At 38.4% G+C, this 18,220-nt stretch overlaps 1 non-coding gene across 1 annotated transcript; it reads left to right on the top strand.

Annotated features, from left to right (window-relative positions):
- The first annotated feature begins 9,215 nt into the window (after nt 1-9,215).
- LOC145416160 (5S ribosomal RNA) lies at nt 9,216-9,334 on the top strand. The gene has a single exon (XR_013900206.1). It is a non-coding gene; the product is annotated as a 5S ribosomal RNA (ribosomal RNA).
- Nucleotides 9,335-18,220: the final 8,886 nt, after the last annotated feature.

Here is an 18,220-nt window from a genome sequence, read left to right on the forward strand (position 1 = left end):
ACCCATCTTATACCTGCTCTCAACTTTCCCTTCACCAGGTAGTGGTCAGACATACCTCCATCCTCCCCTCTGAAAAACTCTCACATCCAATAATCTTACTCTTACATTCATGGACACAATCACATAGTCCTCAATGCTCTATCAACAACCCTTCCACCCTCCTGTCTCACCCATGTATACTTTATATGTATATATAAATATAAATAGATAGATAGATAGATTGATTGATTGACTGATAGATAGATAGATATGGATATATATATATGTATATATATATATATATATATTGATATATATATATATATATATATATATATATATATATATATATATATATATATATATATATATCTTCTCAAATAAGGTATTTCCTATCACCATCTCTCGCTCAACACACATCCCTGTCATTCGTTCCCCATTTTCATTTCTTCCAAGCACACCATGCATACCAACTACATCGTGAACTGTTACATTTCGCACTCTAGCATTCAGATCCCCCATCATTACCACATTCACATTCGCTCCAAAACTCTGCAGACACTCATCAACGTCATTCCAGAAAGACTCCCACTCTTCTGCATCCCTTTCGCTACCAGACCCATATGCACTCACATATACCCACAACTCACGTTCAAATTTTGCTTTCACCCACATCAATCTCGATGACACCTCCTTCCATTCAGTCACACGCTGCTGCACTTCCGGGCTCACTAACAAGGCCACACCTTCTCTCGCCCTTCCTCTATCAACACCTGACATCTCACCATTCACACTTCCAAACCTACTCACATTTCCCTTTCACCTTTGTTTCATTCAAAGCTAATAAATCCAACTTTCTTCTCACAAAATTCCACCAATTTTCTCCCTTTTAGCCTCAGTCGTACTACATCCTCGCACATTCATAGACCCAATCTACAGGGTAAGGGGATAACTCAATCCCCCTTCCCTTTTTATTCCCTGTCTCATTGTAGGAACTAAAGAACAGAGGAGAGGGTCCCTAGTCCCCTCAGCCATGGTACTGTACAGTATACTTTTTCAATAGAGTTATGAAGAAAAGATTAATATTACTATATGATTCTAGGAAGAAAAAAGTGCAAAGGATATAAACCCGTAGTACTGTCTTGTTGCGCCATTATGCTGTAACAAATGATTAATACATGGTTTCAGTCACGAAAAGTACGATGGAAAGGATTAACGATTTTAAGTATTGTCTTGTTTAACAATGAGCTATTAAAAGGATGCTCATATATTTCTTTCAGAATTTTTCATATAGTTAAGGTACAACTATAGTAGCTAATCTTACGCTTTAAGCAAAAACAATACTGAGGCGAAACACGAAACGTTACTCTTCTTACAGGACCAATTCATGATGTGGAAACTGCCACGTCTGCTGCTGCTCGCTGTAATCTTCGCATGTTTCTACGGACTTGGTGAGTCTGATGACCATTTAATTAAAACTGTTAAAAAAAAAAAAAAAAAGTATGACGTTTCCGTATCGTTGCTGACTACATTTTGTAATATGGTACGCAGGTGATCAGATCTACGAATTATGTGGGCTCTATTAACGACTTCAAAAATTATAGGCATTCTTCCACTGTGCACTCAGTTTTAATAATACGGCTGTTCGTTTTGTTTTCCATTTCCTCTTCTCTGGGCATAAACTAGTCAATCAACTCCCTTACGTCCATCAGTCCTAGAGTTTTCCACACGCTGCAACAAATGGAGTTGCTGTGCACGAGTCATCCTACCAGCCTTGCCACTGCCTGCACAAGGGATTTCTTTGACACTGGGGTGTACCATTCACAACTGTTCACTGACAAAAGAAAAGGTGATTTTATGGCATCGAACTAGTTTATTTACCACCACCACCTCCACTGCCACCATTGTAATTACCCCGTATTGTGGTTGCCAAGGTTCAGCTGATGGTTTCTATGAACAGGAAATCAAACTGACGTGCCAGAACCAGCCAATTACTTCCCAAAAGTTGATGGAAGTTTTGGGAAAAAAATAGATATGACATGTGTGATAAGATTTGTAAAAACGTCAGTCTCAGCTTGGGCTTTGATTCTATGCACTGTACAGTCACTAAGAAGGAAGATACCAAGCAACTGTGCTTGTGGCTGAATATGTCCTGCATAAGAGTGAGGCTAGTTACTAAGCTTCTAGGCACAGTTGATTCTTGTGGTAGTACCTCTCAGGATCGATGGTAGCCATCCATCTTCTATTTTAACAACTATAGGCTACAAGCTAGCAAAATAATTCACCACATTTACCTCTTTCTGTGCTGTGCTAATTAATATTCCCAAGTTGAGAGACTTGATATCATTCGTTGCCCATAAATAGTTTAGATACAGCGGCGTCAGGGAGAAAAGTATTGGTCATGTTCTTTATGTGAAGCAGACGCAATGGACAGTAGACGAACTTTTCCCTGATTGTTAACGATTGTCCATCTTGGTACTCTCTATGACAAACTTTAATCCTACTTAGCAATGTTGCATACCTCATGACGATTATATTCCATTTGGGAGCATTCCCACATACGAATAGTGGACGGGTCACTGAAGCGTGTGTTTAACCTCTCCAGTTTGAAATGTCAACGTAGTGAAGGAGTTAACAGACGCATCTATGGCCATCTCCGGTATGGGGGCGTAGGAAGGACAAAGGCTGGCCTACTGTACCACTTTACACTTGTCATGTCCAGCAATGTCCTCCCTGATAAATCATGTTAATGTGAATCTTATATAGAAAAACATGTCAGACCTCGTTTGACTTGGTATTATTAGCCAGCAAAAGAAAGTGACAAGTAGAACAGGTGATATATTAGGCCAGCATTTCTCCCCTACTGTTCACAGAGATTATACTGGAAATATATTTGCAATATAATACACCTTTATCACAAGGGATTAGATTTAAATGCAGTCGTGGAAAATCAAGTACAGGAGGATCTAAATAAGAAAATATAATAAACATACGTTCTCCTGTTTCCGAAGACATCAACATTATACTCTGTATTACAAAAGAATATGTTCTCAGGTTTCAGAACACACCGACAGTATTGTCTATTTGCATAAAAATATATTATTTCTAACTTTTAAAGATGTCAAGCATTTTGTCTCCTCTCATGTTCTAACTGTTTAAAAATACTTAAAGCATTAATTATATTACTGTAAATATATGTTATCCATCTGTACCTGGCATGCTAATATACTGTGCTTCTTACATTATCACAGGGAGCACATTCACGTGTAGCAGTAGAAACTTCAAATGCAGGGGTAGCAACCAGTGTGTGAGTTTTGAAAACGTTTGTCGTCGAGGGAATCAGTGTCCTGACGGCTCAGATGAAGATCCTGAAATATGCAAGGTAGGTTTTTGTTTGTGAGTTTCATTCAGATTTATGTCTCATCCGTAAACAGGAAAAGGGTTTAGTGTTACATAAAAAGTCTTCAGTCATTGACAAAAATATCAAGCACACACGAAAGTGCATATAGGCCTACTGTATAGAGAGAGAGAGAGAGAGAGAGAGACAGAGACAGAGACAGAGAGTATATATATAGATAGACAGATTGATTGATTGATAAATAGACAGATAAATAGAAAGATATAGATGTACAGTATATATATATATATATATATATATATATATATATATATATATATATATATATATATATATATATATTATATATTTATTTATTTATTTATTTATTAATTTATATAATCAGCCATTGCAAGTCCACTTCTGAACATAGACCTCCCCCAACCTTTTCCACGAATTCCTTGACTGAGCCGATATCTGCCAAGCTTTGCCTGCAAACTTCTTTATCTCATCTCTCCACCTCTTGTTTGGGCGTTTTCTGCTACGCTTGCCATCTCTTGGAGTCCAGTCAGTGAGCCTCTTGTTCCATCGGTTATCCTTAATATTGCAACATGATCTGTTCACCTGTACTTCTGTTCTTCTAAAACTTCTGTAATGTCTTTGATTGACTTCAGTACTCTCTTACCGAAGTTGATCTTTTCCTGTCTCTTGAAGATATTCCCAACACTGACGTTCCCATTGCTCTTTGAGAACGGATTAGTTGATGTTTCATGGATCATATCAGTTTTCAGGTCTTATAGTCTAATGTCATAGCTGGAATTATACATTCTTTAATATACTTTTCGTTTCATACATAGTGCCAAGCTACTTTTCATGATGTCTCCATGTTTACTGAAGCTTTCCATCGAGTTTTAATGCATCTTTTTATTTCGCTATCATGGTCTTGTCCTGTTTAATTGTAGGAACTAAAAACACAGAGAAGGGGGTTCCTAGTTCCCTCACCCCGTTCCTTTTGGTTGTCTTTTACGACACACAGGGAATATGGTGGCAGAGTTCTTCCTAGTAACCTGGCCGCAGAGTGGTAGTACCATCCCATAGTGCGGCCAGATTGTGTCCCCCACCGCCACCGATTGCACTGGGCACTTGACCCTCAGCACTTGACCCTCAGGCAGTGTGGTGGGGTGAGGATCTGTCCCTTCTACCCATGGGGCTAAGATATGAGTAAATGAGTGTGTGGATGAGTAAATTGGGGGCGTGTCGTCTTGTCTCGGCTACCCCCCCTTCCTTTTTTTTGGGGGGAGGGGAAGCAGAATTGTTATATAGATAGACAGATCATGGTCTTTCATCAGATTTGGTATTTGTCCCAAGTATTTGTACTCCTCGACGTCTTCAAGAATTCATTCAGTTATTTTAACCTGCCGCGTCCCGTTGACGTGAATGAATGTCCACACGTTTTGTCACTGCCAATCCCATTGACATACACAAATGCGAATCATATTGCAAGGTCCTTAATTTGCACAATTTTCAATTTCCTTGAGTGATTTTTGGTACATATACACAGGACACCTTCCTCTACAAGATGCCAGGCAGGGACAATGCCTTACCCAGCATGACCTCCCCCCCCCGCACGCCATTGTCTCGGCAATTCACCTGTTACCAGTGACCTGGCCAGTAAAGGCATGTCGTGCCACGGTACGAAATTCAGGGCCAGAGTGATTCCCCAATCGATGACAATGTGGAGGACAAACTTTACATAGCATTAGACGAAAAAACAATCAGAAATGTTGATCACGTAATGTCGCCAAAAGAGATCACGTGTTGATGTGTTTCATGAGTGAAACAATGCTTATATTGCCTATGTTACTGTGTGAAAACCAATATACTCTCGTACTACATATAAATTCGTAAAAAATAAATAAATAAATACCGTTTATGAGTGGTGTGGAATGGTTACCCTCCCATAGAACTCGTTTTCTTTGGAGCCAGCTTGATAGAAAACACAGTAAGGTGAGGAGGTACTGCTACCTGTATCAAGCATTTTAAACCTCAGGTGAGTGATTTCTCTATGATTTTTCGATGTTTCTCACCAAAAGCGGATGTTTGAGCCAAACAAAAAATTTTTCCAAAAATGGTCGGGACTGGGGGGAGTCAGTGGGGGAAAGTGGTCGGGACGGGGCGGGTTAATGACGCTCTTTGGTGTATTTAGGTTAAACATTAGTTCATCTTTAACCCTATTTTGAGAGATATTTATTTAAGTAATTTTACTTCTTTTTTTTTCAATGTCTCTACTGTTTCTGGGAGTAGGACAATGTCATCTGCAAATCTTAAATGGTTTAAGTTATCTTCATCTATGTTTACTCTTTCTGTTCTCCCAGTTTTGCTTTCTGAATATTTCAAGGCATGCTGTAATTAATTCTGGTGACATTGTATATATCTGATGCACGCCCTTCTTAATCTTTAGGTTTTCTGAGTCTGTATTAAATTTAATTGTAGCAGTTTCTTCTTTATATATGTTTCTGAGTAGTTTTACAATGTTCTCATTTAATCCTTGCTCCCGCAGTGAATTTTTACTTGCTATGAGTTCCACTCAGTCAAAACCCTTCCCGAAATCAACAAGACCTAAGCATAGTGGTTTATTATATTCTGTAGTTTTTTTCAGTTAGTTGATTCATTGTGTATATGATCAGTAGTCGAATACCCGCTCTGGAATCCTGCCTGTTCACGAGGTTAACTTTCTTCCAAATTTGTTGTTATTCTGTTTGTAAGGACTTTAGTGAAGAGTTTTGTAAATAACTGATAATAAGCTAATGGGTCGATAGCTACTAAGATTTTTGAGTTGCCTTTTTTGTAAAGCAAAGTAAATATTGCATTGCACCAATGTCCTAGGAATTTCCTTCTTTATACACTGAGTAAATAATTGGGTGAGCCTGTTTTGTACTGCTACTCCTGTACCCAACAGTAAATCTGCTACTATTAAGTCTTCTCCTGGGTCCTTCCCTTTTTTTCATACTTATAACAGAATTGTTTACTTAGTTTGATGTTAACGTAAGTATTTCACTTGTGTCACCTGAAAAGTTAACTAATTGTACTATTGTCTTTGATGCACACAGTACTTTGTAAAATTCTTCAACTTTCTTCACCATTCTATTGCTGCATTTAATGACCTCACCGTATTTGTCTTTCAGTGGTATAATTTTTTGCTTTCCTAGTGCCATTTTCCTTCGGACCTGTTTCAGACTTTTTCCTTTTTTGGTGATTTCTTTGATCTGATCCATGTTCCTCTTTTTTCTTCTTTTTGTCTCCCGTTAGTAAACAAGTTATTTCCTCTTTTTCTATTTCATCTTTCTTTGTTATTACTTTCATCTCCTTTATCCTCTAATGAGCTCGAGGGTCATTTTTGAATATTTTTGGCTTTGGTTGTATTAGCTTTCCCTATTACCTCTGCTGATTCTCATAGCACTATTTTTAGTCTATCATCCAGCTCATTATTGTCACACTCAGCATAACTTAGGGCCTGAAATCTCTTCATCATTTCTAACTGAAAGGCTGCTTTGATTTTGCTTACTTTTATTGGGCATATATTTTTATTTTTAATCAGCTTTAACTTCTGAAATTTAATCTGGCTGTCCAGCCCACCATTCTGTGAACACTTCCTATATTTACTTTGTTGATAACTGTGACATTTATGATCGTGTTATTCTTATCTGCTATAATGAAGTTGATTTCATTCTTTGTTTCTCCATCTGGACTTCTCCAGGTCCATTTTCTCCCTATTCTTTTGTGAAACAATGTGTTCATTATTCTCACGTTATACTTTTCAGCAATGTATTGCCACTACTTCATCTCTTTCATTTCTTGCTCCCACTCCGAAATTTCACATACTGTACATGTTTCACTAGTTTTAGAATTGACAACTTTTGCATTGAAGTCTCCCATTAGAATAGTATGTGTGGTCTTTTCTTCTCACATAATCTGGGAGATATCGTCATAGAATGTTGCAATTTCTCCATCTGAGCTCTGAGGAGTCAATGCATATACTTGTATTATTCTCAGGGTGTATTTTTACCCCGGTATGGTCACAATTCATGCTATAAATCCTACACCACTAACTTTAATGTTGCCTTCTTCTGTCGTAAAACTGGTGGCTACTGTCCTGGAGCTGAATTGATTTATATTCTTTTCTGTGGATCTCACTCAGACCAACAATATCCACTCTAATGTTTTCTATTTCAGTAATCAAATGATTAAGGGATCAACTTTTTGAACTTCTGTGAGGCGTCTTACACTGTATATATAGATCTTCATGGATTGCAGTTTGTTTAATGTCCCGGTCTCTAATTTGCCGAGACAGTGCCTGCTCACTTTCAGTAGGACACTGCCTTTAACCCGCCCCATCCCGACGTTTTCTGGGCAGTGGCACACCCCAGTCCCGACATTTTTGGACTTTTTTTTTTTTTTTTGGCTCAAACATCCGCTTTTGGTGAGAAACATCGAAAATTCATAGAGAAATTGCTCACCTGAGGTTTAAAATACTCGATCGAGGTACGAGTACCTCCTTACCTGACTGGGTTTTTTAACAGGCTGGCACCAAAGAAAACGGGTTCTATAGGAGGGTAACTATTTTATCCACTCATAAACAGTATTCAATTATTTACTTGGTACGAATTTATATGTAGTACAAGAGTATATTGGTTTTCAAACAGTAATATAGGCATTATAAGCATTGTTTCACTCACTAACTCATCACCATTCATGACCTTTTTTTTCCCACATTACCTGATCATCATTTCTGACTGTTTCTTCCTCTAATGCTATGTAAACATTGTCCTCCACATTGTCATCGATTAGGGAATCACTCTGGCCCTGAATGTCTTGATTGGCCAGGTCACTGGTAACAGGTGAATTGCTGAGACAATGGCGTGCAGGGGGGGGGAGAGGTTATGCGGTGTAAGGCATTGTCCCTGCTTGGCATCTTGTAGAGGAATAGAGGAAGGTGTCTCGTGTATACATGCCAAAAATCACTCACGAAATCACTTGCAAAAATTGAAAATTGTGCAAATTAGGGACCTTGCAATGTTGCCGCATTATTTTACGACTCCGGGATATGAGTGCACATCATGTGAGGACGTGAATTCACGTCTCCGGGACGCGGCAGGTTAAGTACAGGATGCAGTTCAGCTGTACATTTAGTAGACTATATCCAATCGGAACGCCCGTGAAATCATTAGCAGTTGAATTCACGTTTGGCTGGTGGGAATGTGGCAAATAATCTCACCTCCCTGCCATACGAGTATATATATATATATATATACATATATATATATATATATATATATATATATATATATATATACACATATATTATGGGTAAACCAGCTCTGCTGTCAGGCTCTGCTGCGGATGTCACTGATTGCACTGCGCAGCTGACCCTTGTGCGGTGTGGTGCGGTGAGGATCTGTCCCTTCTCCCCTTTGGGCTAAGATGGGAATGAATGTGTTTGAATGGATGTGTAAATGGGGAGTGTGTAGTCCTGTCTCGGCTACCTCCTTTTCCTTGGGCGAAGCAGCCTAGGTATATAGATAGATAGATAGATAGATATACTCGTATGGCAGGGAGGTGAGATTATTTGCCACATTCCCACCAGCCAAACGTGAATTCAACTGCTAATGATTTCATGGGCGTTCCGATTGGATATAGTCTACTAAATGTACAGATGCACTGCATCCTGTACTTAATCCGCCGCGTCCCGGAGACGTGAATTCACGTCCTCACATGATGTGCACTCATATCCCGGAGTCGTGAATTAACGCGGCAACATTGCAAGGTCCCTAATTTGCACAATTTTCAATTTTTGCAAGTGATTTCGCGAGTGATTTTTGGCACGTATACACGAGACACGGCCAACGGCCATGCCACGTTGAGTACACCGCTTCCCGTCCGATCAGCGAAGTTAAGCAACGTTGGGTCTGGTTAGTACTTGGATGGGTGACTGCCTGGGAACACCAGATGCTGTTGGCATCCCTACGTGTCAAGTGGGGTTGGTGGAGGATTAGTGCCCCTCCCTGTAAAACAATGAACTCTAAGCCCTTGACAACCCCGTTTGGGATACATGGCGTCTGGCAATGAATATATATATATAAGCAGGAGGAGATGAAAAGCTGGAGTACTGGGCTTTACTCAATATTCCAAGACATCCTTATGGTGTTCAGAGACATTTTGTAAAATAGGGGGTTACAAACCCGATTGTGATATCTTGTGAGGTGCCAGATACTGTACATATCATTCCCTGTCCTTTCTTTTTTTCCTTTTAAACAGCATATATAAATCATACACCTAAATGGAGACAAAATATATAAAATAAGTGATTGACCTACATGTATAACGATTTCAAAAACCTAAGATATTGTGTGTGTGTGTGTGTGTGTATATATATATATATATATATATATATATATATATATATATATATATATATATATATATTTCATTCATTCACGGAATGGGGGGGAAACCACGCTTTAAACTTAAGACATTCTGTATCTTTGTTCACTACACCTCACCTTTCACCCAACCGCCGACATTTCTTGATTTTGTCTCACCTTACCCACCCACCCTCTGCTAGGTGAAGAAGATAAGGATACTGAATATTTACATTTTTTGCAGCTTCATAATATTACTATTATCACTCTAGTAAACAGTTAATTGTAAATAGTTAAGTGTTAAAATTCTCGTCTGTTTTTACTGAACTAATGAAAGTACCAATTTCTTCCTTTGCGGTCCTATCAGATACTGATTTTGATTTCACTCCTAGTTGGTGAGTCGATTTTTCTCTTCACTTCAACTTTCGATTTACTCTGAACAACCTTACCTGTTTCTTGTAAATGCTGCATTAGGTTATCTTCAGTCTCCTTAAAGGAATAATGAAATTTTTTGTGTTTGTTATGTAATTAATCTGTTTTTATTTGATAACTTTAGAGATACGATCCTAGACAGCAACAACTCCGATGCATTGACATCCTAGCAAGTACCCAAGGCGTCCAAATTTACAGGCTTCCTGCAGCCTGAAAGTTTAGCAACATCATGTTTGAGAGTGGGTAACTTACACATGAGAATATTTTAGCAATGGCCTGCTTCTTATCGTTACTTTTAAGTCAAGTAACAGTCAGAACCACCTCATATTTATCATTTCCAACAGGTAATTCACCTATCAGGTGTCTGTGCCCTTATCCTAACAGATAGGAAAATTTATTGAAATTCAAGATGTATTGCTCTATTACGGACTAGATTTTTAAATATATTTCAGGATGTTGTCCGGTTGTGTTTACCATTAAATTCTTGAAATGATTTCTTTGGCAGTGTTGTTTTGCAGCATACATTACATGATTCTGTAATTAATGTAGCTATCTGATATTCATACAACTTTTCATTTACAATTTAACTTTCTCAAACCTTCTTGTAGAATGTTCTATTTCTTACCTCTTTTTGTCATCTTTAAAAATGATTGTTGCCGTCTTAACATATGCTTTTTGATATCCAGTCCATCTCTTCCTTTAAATATTCAAGAGACTTAAGTTTTTCTTTTGACAGCAAGTTTCTTTCCCTGCTACTTTAGTCATTGATGGCTCATGACCCACCCTTGCCTATAATTTGCTGAACTTTTTAATAACTGACTAAACATACTGTACCGTATGTTTAATATACTAAATTTTGTTAGCCATAGAAATAAAGGGGCCTATCATGCCCTCTGGATTTAAAAACAGCTTGAGGATTACGTATCGCCTCCATATGACATTGGGAAAAATTACAAGTATCAATAAGTCCTATAAATTCAAGTAAAACTTGATGACCGTGGGTAGGTCGAAGGTCATTATCATTCACCCCGGGTAAAAAAAATAAATAAAAAATCTTTGACCCTCACGGCTCCATTTCCGAAACTTCAGAAACGAAGTAATCTCTCCCCCTCCCCCCCCTCCCCCCCCCCGATATTTAGATGTTCGCCGCAACCCTTCCATTGGTCTTCGTAGTGCTCGTACATCAAAAAATAAATCTCTCTTGCGGTCTTTGTAATACTTAAATCTGCGCAAGACATTTTTACTTCCTCTGTGATTCCAGTGAATTGCTTCAATGTTGCAACTGGCATAGAAAGATTGAACATTAAAATGGATGAAATCTCTCCATGCAGATCATTTTAATATTTCTTATTGACTGCCTGGCTAACCAATTCATAGGTCCCGAAGCTAGCTGAGGTACTGTTGGCCAAAATCCTAGGACCTGGAAAAAGTGATTACCTCAGTGGAACGACACGATTATTCGATCGTTTCAGCCACAGAGACAGTGTTCCCCACAATTTCATTCACCTCTGGATCCTCATGATAATCGTTAACCTCCAAAGAGAATGCTATGGTTATGTTCCCAATTTAAGACTGCACTCAGCCAATGACATTCAGTAAAAGACCTCACGAAAGAGGGTTTAAATACTCTTATTTCCCTATCTGCCTCGGCACACATCTGAGTTCCTCACTCGGCAGGGCGTCAGAGTGGGGTTGAATTTAACCGGCCAACCTACGTGGATCCTTCAAAAAGTTCTTGGCCTCACCCAAAAAATCACAAGAGAAAGACTGTTCTTGTCTTGTCCACATAGTCTTACTTAAATTCAGTGCACTTGGTCCACCTACATTCAACCACTGCAATCCCTGTCGCGGAAGAACGTCGCATCTTGAACCTCCAAATACGCCTCAACAGCATGGATGACCTCATCATCTCTCCGAAAACGGTGACCAAGTAGGTGGGATCTTAGTTTGGAAAACAGTGAGGCATTGTTCTACGGTAACAGCACGCCCGTTCGCAGCCCTCCTCTCCATTTCACATTGACTGTTTCTTTCACTTGTCACAGTTCTGATGCATAATAGGCACCAGTAATGGTCTGACCCTTTTGCGAGTTGTCATTCTTGAGAACTCCCTCAGTTTCCCCAAACACCGTGGCCATCACCTTTCCAACAGACGCTACTTGCTTGAATTTTTGGAGTAGTGGAGAACTGTGGTCTCCACTGTTCACTTAAATTCTTTGATTCAGGTTCAAAGTGGTGAACCCCATTCTCATCCTGGGCCACAGACCTCTAGAAGAAATTGACCTGATCAGCCTAGATAAGATCCAAAATTGTCCCTAAAGTTTCCAGTTTGGTCAGCTTCAGGTCTGTTGTCAGCATTTTGTCACCCATCATGCAGACACTTTGCTCATGCCCAAGATGTCAGTCAAAACAGTGTGCATTTAGCTAACACTGATGCTCATGGCGTCGGCTATCTGCTGCACAGACAAACGTTTGTCACTCAAAACCACGAGGTGAATGGTTTCCACTTGACTGTCAACGGTGGATGATTTTGGATGTCCCAACCGTGGGTCATCTTTAGTGCTCTCCATGTCACACATGAAATCAGCATCCCACTTTTTTTATGGTGGAATAACAAAGATAGTCCTCACCAAGTGTGTTGACCAAGTCTTCGTGGATTTCCTTGTGGGTCATACAATTTTTTTTATTTTTTAATACTAGGTCACAGCACGGCTTTCTTCTTGTCCATTTTGTGGTTTTGTTTTAACATTCCGATTTTCAAGGGGTCTTACCGTGAAACAAATATGGTCAAAGATTTAAGTTCTTTTGAATAGTCAAATGAGATTTTACAGTATGCTTTCATACCAAAAAGGTGTAGTTACTCCCCTCATTTAATGGCCAATAAAATGTCTTAGCTCTAGAATTAAGTGGTTTTTGTGCTAAGTACTTAAGACGACACTATCAAAATTGGTGGCAGCGGTGGAATAATCTCGATAGCGTGGTCTTAAGTACTTGTAGTGAGATAGGGCAATCGATAATGGATCGTTAAGCTCAGCCAGAATAAAGCAGTGAGACGTAGTGTCAACGAGGTGAGTAACAGCACTCTTGGGTTACTAAGTTTATTGAACACAGTTATAAAAGGTGAGTTACACTTTAGCAGAATGTGACCCTAACGTCGGACCTTCTCCCTAGGCCTTCTCTCTCCTTTCTCTCTGATCTGAAAGGAATCTCTCCGACATTGTATACAGCGTGGAGGGGATTGTGTATGTCTGGCAAATTTCCTGTCACGTGGACTAACTGGCTAGGGTTGGTTGCTCCACATGTTTGAATACGTCATGAAATTCTTGTTCATCTGGACTATGAGGAAGTTTGAGATACATCGTATGGTTAAGGATTCTTGATGGTCTGGGACAACAAAGGTTGTGGATATACATTATGTGAATTGACATTCCTGGTTCGTCTAGGTAAGGGGATGTGTTCTGTAACTCTCCCTGGAGAACTCAGATATAACTACCTGTTTTACATATTGTTACTTATAGTGATATAGTTACATACAGTATTGTGCTATATTATGCCTACTTATATTATACATATATATATATATGTATATATTTATATATATGTATATGTATATATATATATAAATATATATATATATATATATATATATATATATATATACCTATCTATCTATCTATCTATCTATCTATCTACATATATATCTATCTATCTATCTATATCTATCTATCTATCTATCTATATATATAGTTTGTCATATAACACTAGCACGAGGAGATGAAAAGCTGGAATACTGGGCTTTAGTCTTTATGTCAAAACATCCACAGGGTATACACAGAGATTTTGTAAAATTGGGAGTTACAAACCCGACTGTGAAACCTTGTGAGGTGCCAGATACTGTACACATCATTCCCTGTCCCTTCTTCTTTTTTCTTTCCTTTTAAACAGCATGTATAAATTATATACCTAAACTGATGCAAAATATATAAAATAAGTAATTGACCTACATGTATAACAATTTTAAAAACCTAAGATATTACAAATATATATATCATTTATTCACGGAATGATGGAAAAACCACACCTTAAACTTAAACCTTCTGTACCCCTGTTCACCTCACCTCACCTTTCACCCAACCGCCGACCTCTCTTGATTTTGCCTCACCTTACCCACCTAACCACCTGAAGATTTACATTTTTTGCTGCTTCACTATATTACTATTATCAATCTAGTAAATAGTTAATTGTAAATAGTTAAGTGTTAAAATTCTCGTCTGTTTTTACTGAACTAATGAAAGTACCAATTTCTTCCTTTGCGGTCCTATCAGATACTGATTTTGATTTCACTCCTAGTTGGTGAGTCGATTTTTCTCTTCACTTCAACTTTCGGTTTACTCTGAACAACCTTAGCTGTGTCTTGTAAATGCTGCATTAGGCTATCCTCAGTCTTCTTACAAGAGTAATGAAATTGTTGGTGTCTGTTATATTATTCATCTGTTTTTAGTTGATAGCTATAGAGATACGATCCTAGACAGCAACCACTCTGATGCATTAACATCCTAGCAAGTACCTAAGGCATCCAAAGTTACAGGCTTCCTGCAGCCTGAAAGTTTAGCAAATATCATGTTTGAGAGTGAGTAACTCACACATGAAATTATTTCAGCAATGGCTTGCTTCTTATCCTAACTTTTAACTCAAATAATAGTCAGAGCCACCTCATATTATCAACAGGTAGTTCACCTATCATTTAATAAGGCGGGTCTGTGCCCTTATCCTAACAGATAGGAGAATTTACTGAAATTCGAGAAGCATTGCTCTATTATGGACTAGATTTTTAAATATATTCCAGAATGTTGTCCGGTTGTGTTCACCATTAAATTCTTTAAATGATTTCTTTGGTAGTGTGGTTTTTAGAGCATACATTAAATGATTTTTTATTTAATGTAGCTCTCTGATACTCATACATTTATTTCTTTTACAATTTAACTTTCTCAAACCTTCTTATAGAATGTTCTATTTAATACCTCTCTTTGTAATCATTTTTAAAAATTATTGCGTCCATCTTAACGTGTATATATATATATATATATATATGTATGTATATATATATATATATATATATATATATATATATATATATATATATATGCAAAAATTATAAAAGAAACCAAGGAAGAATGATGTCAGCCACTTTTAACGTTATTTAATGACTCATAAACTTCGGGAGAAGTTCCAGAGGCGTGGAAGACCGCAAACGTAGTGCCCATCTTTAAAAAAGGTGATAAAGCAGCTGCGTCAAATTATCGTCCGATAAGTCTAACGTCAATAGCAGGAAAAATGCTAGAGTCAATTTTGGCAAATAAGATTAGAGAACGCTTAGAAAGATTTAATCTTATAAACGAAAGTCAGCACGGATTCAGGCAAGGACGATCCTGCCTCACAAACTTGTTGTCATTCTTCTCGTAGGTCTATGAGGCAGTAGATAGCGATAAAGCTTACGATATTACTTATCTGGACTTTAGTAAAGCTTCTGATAGGGTTCCACAGGAAAGGTTAGTTAGAAAGGTTCGAGCACACGATATAGACGGCGATATCTTGAATTGGATAGAATCCTGGATGAAAGGACGAAAGCAGAGCGTATTAATAAATGGAACTAAGTCGGATTGGGGATTAGTAACTAGTGGTGTACCACAGGGTTCAGTACTCGGTCCCTTATTATTTAGTGTATATATAAATGATCTAGACTTAGGAATAACTAGCAGTATCAGCAGATTTACCGACGATACAAAAATAGGGCGTATCATTAACTCGACTGACGATTGCCACAACTTACAAAAGGACCTCGATATACTGAACAAATGGTCTAAAAATTGGCAAATGGAATTTAACGTTGAAAAATGCAAAGTACTTAACGTAGGGAAGACCATTGGCGATAGTAAATACAGCTTAGATAACGAAGAAATGAGTAAATCGGAATGCGAGAGAGATCTAGGAATTACGGTTAGTAACGACCTCAAACCAAGGCAATAGTGTATTAATGCGAGAAATAAAGCAAATAGGGTCCTAGGATTTATTTCGAGAAGCGTGAGCAACAGGTCATCAAAAGTAATACTCCAACTTTACCTAGCATTAGTAAGGCCACATTTAGACTACGCAGTACAGTTTTGGTGTCCTCACTATAGAATGGATATCAACTCGTTAGAAAATGTACAGAGAAGAATGACAAAACTGATACATGATGGTCGGAACCTGTCGTATGAAGACACTCTGAAAAGACTAAGTCTGCACTCGCTAGAGAGGCGTAGAGTATGGGGAGACTTAATTCAGGTGTTTAAGTGGATGAATAAATAAGGGAGATATTAGCAAGGTACTTAAAGTGAGCATACAGGATAGAACAAGAAGTAATGGTTTCAAACTGGAACAATTCCGTTTCGGAAAGGAAATAGGTAGAAATTGGTTTGGTAATAGAGTAGTAGACGAATGGAATAAGCTACCTATACTCGGTTCCACGGAGTCTGACGCACAGATTTTGCCAGCTGATGACAGGCGGAATTGGTAACACTGCGCCGTGTCCTCGGGCGGTGATTGGTCAATCTCCATCGTATTTGAACGTGCGCCAAATTGAATTTGTATTCCTACCAACCTCCTCATCTATTTGTAAGATACAGAATTATACGGCTGCAGATTAATGCAATGATATCTTTAGTGATAAATGTCCTTTTTAATTTATTAGAGATAAACCTGAACGACACTGATAACAAAACTAAGGCGCTACTGGACACATACGGACAACAGTTAAGGACAGAAGCAGGCCTAATGATAATTATGTTTTATTTATTTATATTGTCATTTCACTATGATTAATTTCGTTCACACTTCACGCGGTTTAATTGTAGCGGCATGGTACAAGTTATTATTTTCTCATGGGGTTTCCTTTTATCTTTCCTTTATTCCGTCGTTAACAAATACTCGGTTCATTCTGCAATAATGTAATCCATTACTTTCCGAATCTCTCTCTCTCTCTCTCTCTCTCTCTCTCTCTCTCTCTCTCTCTCTCTCTCTCTCTCTCTCTCTCTCTCTCTTATGAAATGGCTCAGGAAAATAAACACCAAACGTATTACTGTAAGAAAAATTTTTTACTGAATCTGACTATGAATACAAACAAAATAATGTAGCTCTGTAAAGCTACTGTTACCTATGAAGGTATTGAAAATGTGTGTTTATTAAGAACAGCATGTATTGACCCCAGTGAGATTGTGTGTGTGTGTGTGTGTGTGTGTGTGTGTGTGTGTGTGTGTATGTGTGTGTGTGTGTGTGTGTGTGTGCTCACACAAATCATAATCAAGAAAAGCTAAGCATATCTAAGGTAAGGTTGTATATTTAGGTCTCCATATCACTTTCCTCTTCACTTGGATCGTCCACACTACTTTCGTCAGATGCCACATTAATTACAAAATTTTCAACATAATGATCTTGTGCAATGTCCTTGGCCCTGAATTCAGCCTCAATTTTTAGTGTGTGGTCGATGCATTTCCGCAAATGTTCAGATGTTATGTTGTTGATTGCCTCGTAGGCTATTTGCTCAATTCTCTTCAGGCACTGGTTACCATTAGAGTTTTTCTGCTTCACTTCAGTTTTCACCTGTGCCCAAATTAGTTCAATGGGGTTCAGCATGCAGTGGTAGGGGGGTAGCCTGAGTACTCTATGTCCGTGACTAACTGCTATCTGATCAATTTCGTATTCTTGCTTTGACTTGTGTTTTTTACAGATCTGAAGTAACTGTACTTTAGTAGCAGAGGGATCATGGGAGATGTTGTCTGAAGCTAACCACTGTAGTAGTTCATCTTTTCTGCTGCTGGTTGTTGGCACTTTACAGGTGAATTTTGAGTGGTATGGTGCATTATCTAAAACTATTAGCGATCCTTCACTGATGCTGGGAAGTAATTGTTCTTGGAACCAGATCTTGAACCGTTCATGGTCCATAGCATCATGGTAGTCCCCCTTTGATCCATTCTTGGACCGGAACATCAAAAGAGCTCCAGGTATGAAGCCTTGGTGA

This window comes from Coenobita brevimanus, chromosome 104, assembly GCF_032717465.1.
Source record: "Coenobita brevimanus isolate Jiangsu-jjx chromosome 104, ASM3271746v2, whole genome shotgun sequence".
Taxonomy (NCBI): domain Eukaryota; kingdom Metazoa; phylum Arthropoda; class Malacostraca; order Decapoda; family Coenobitidae; genus Coenobita; species Coenobita brevimanus.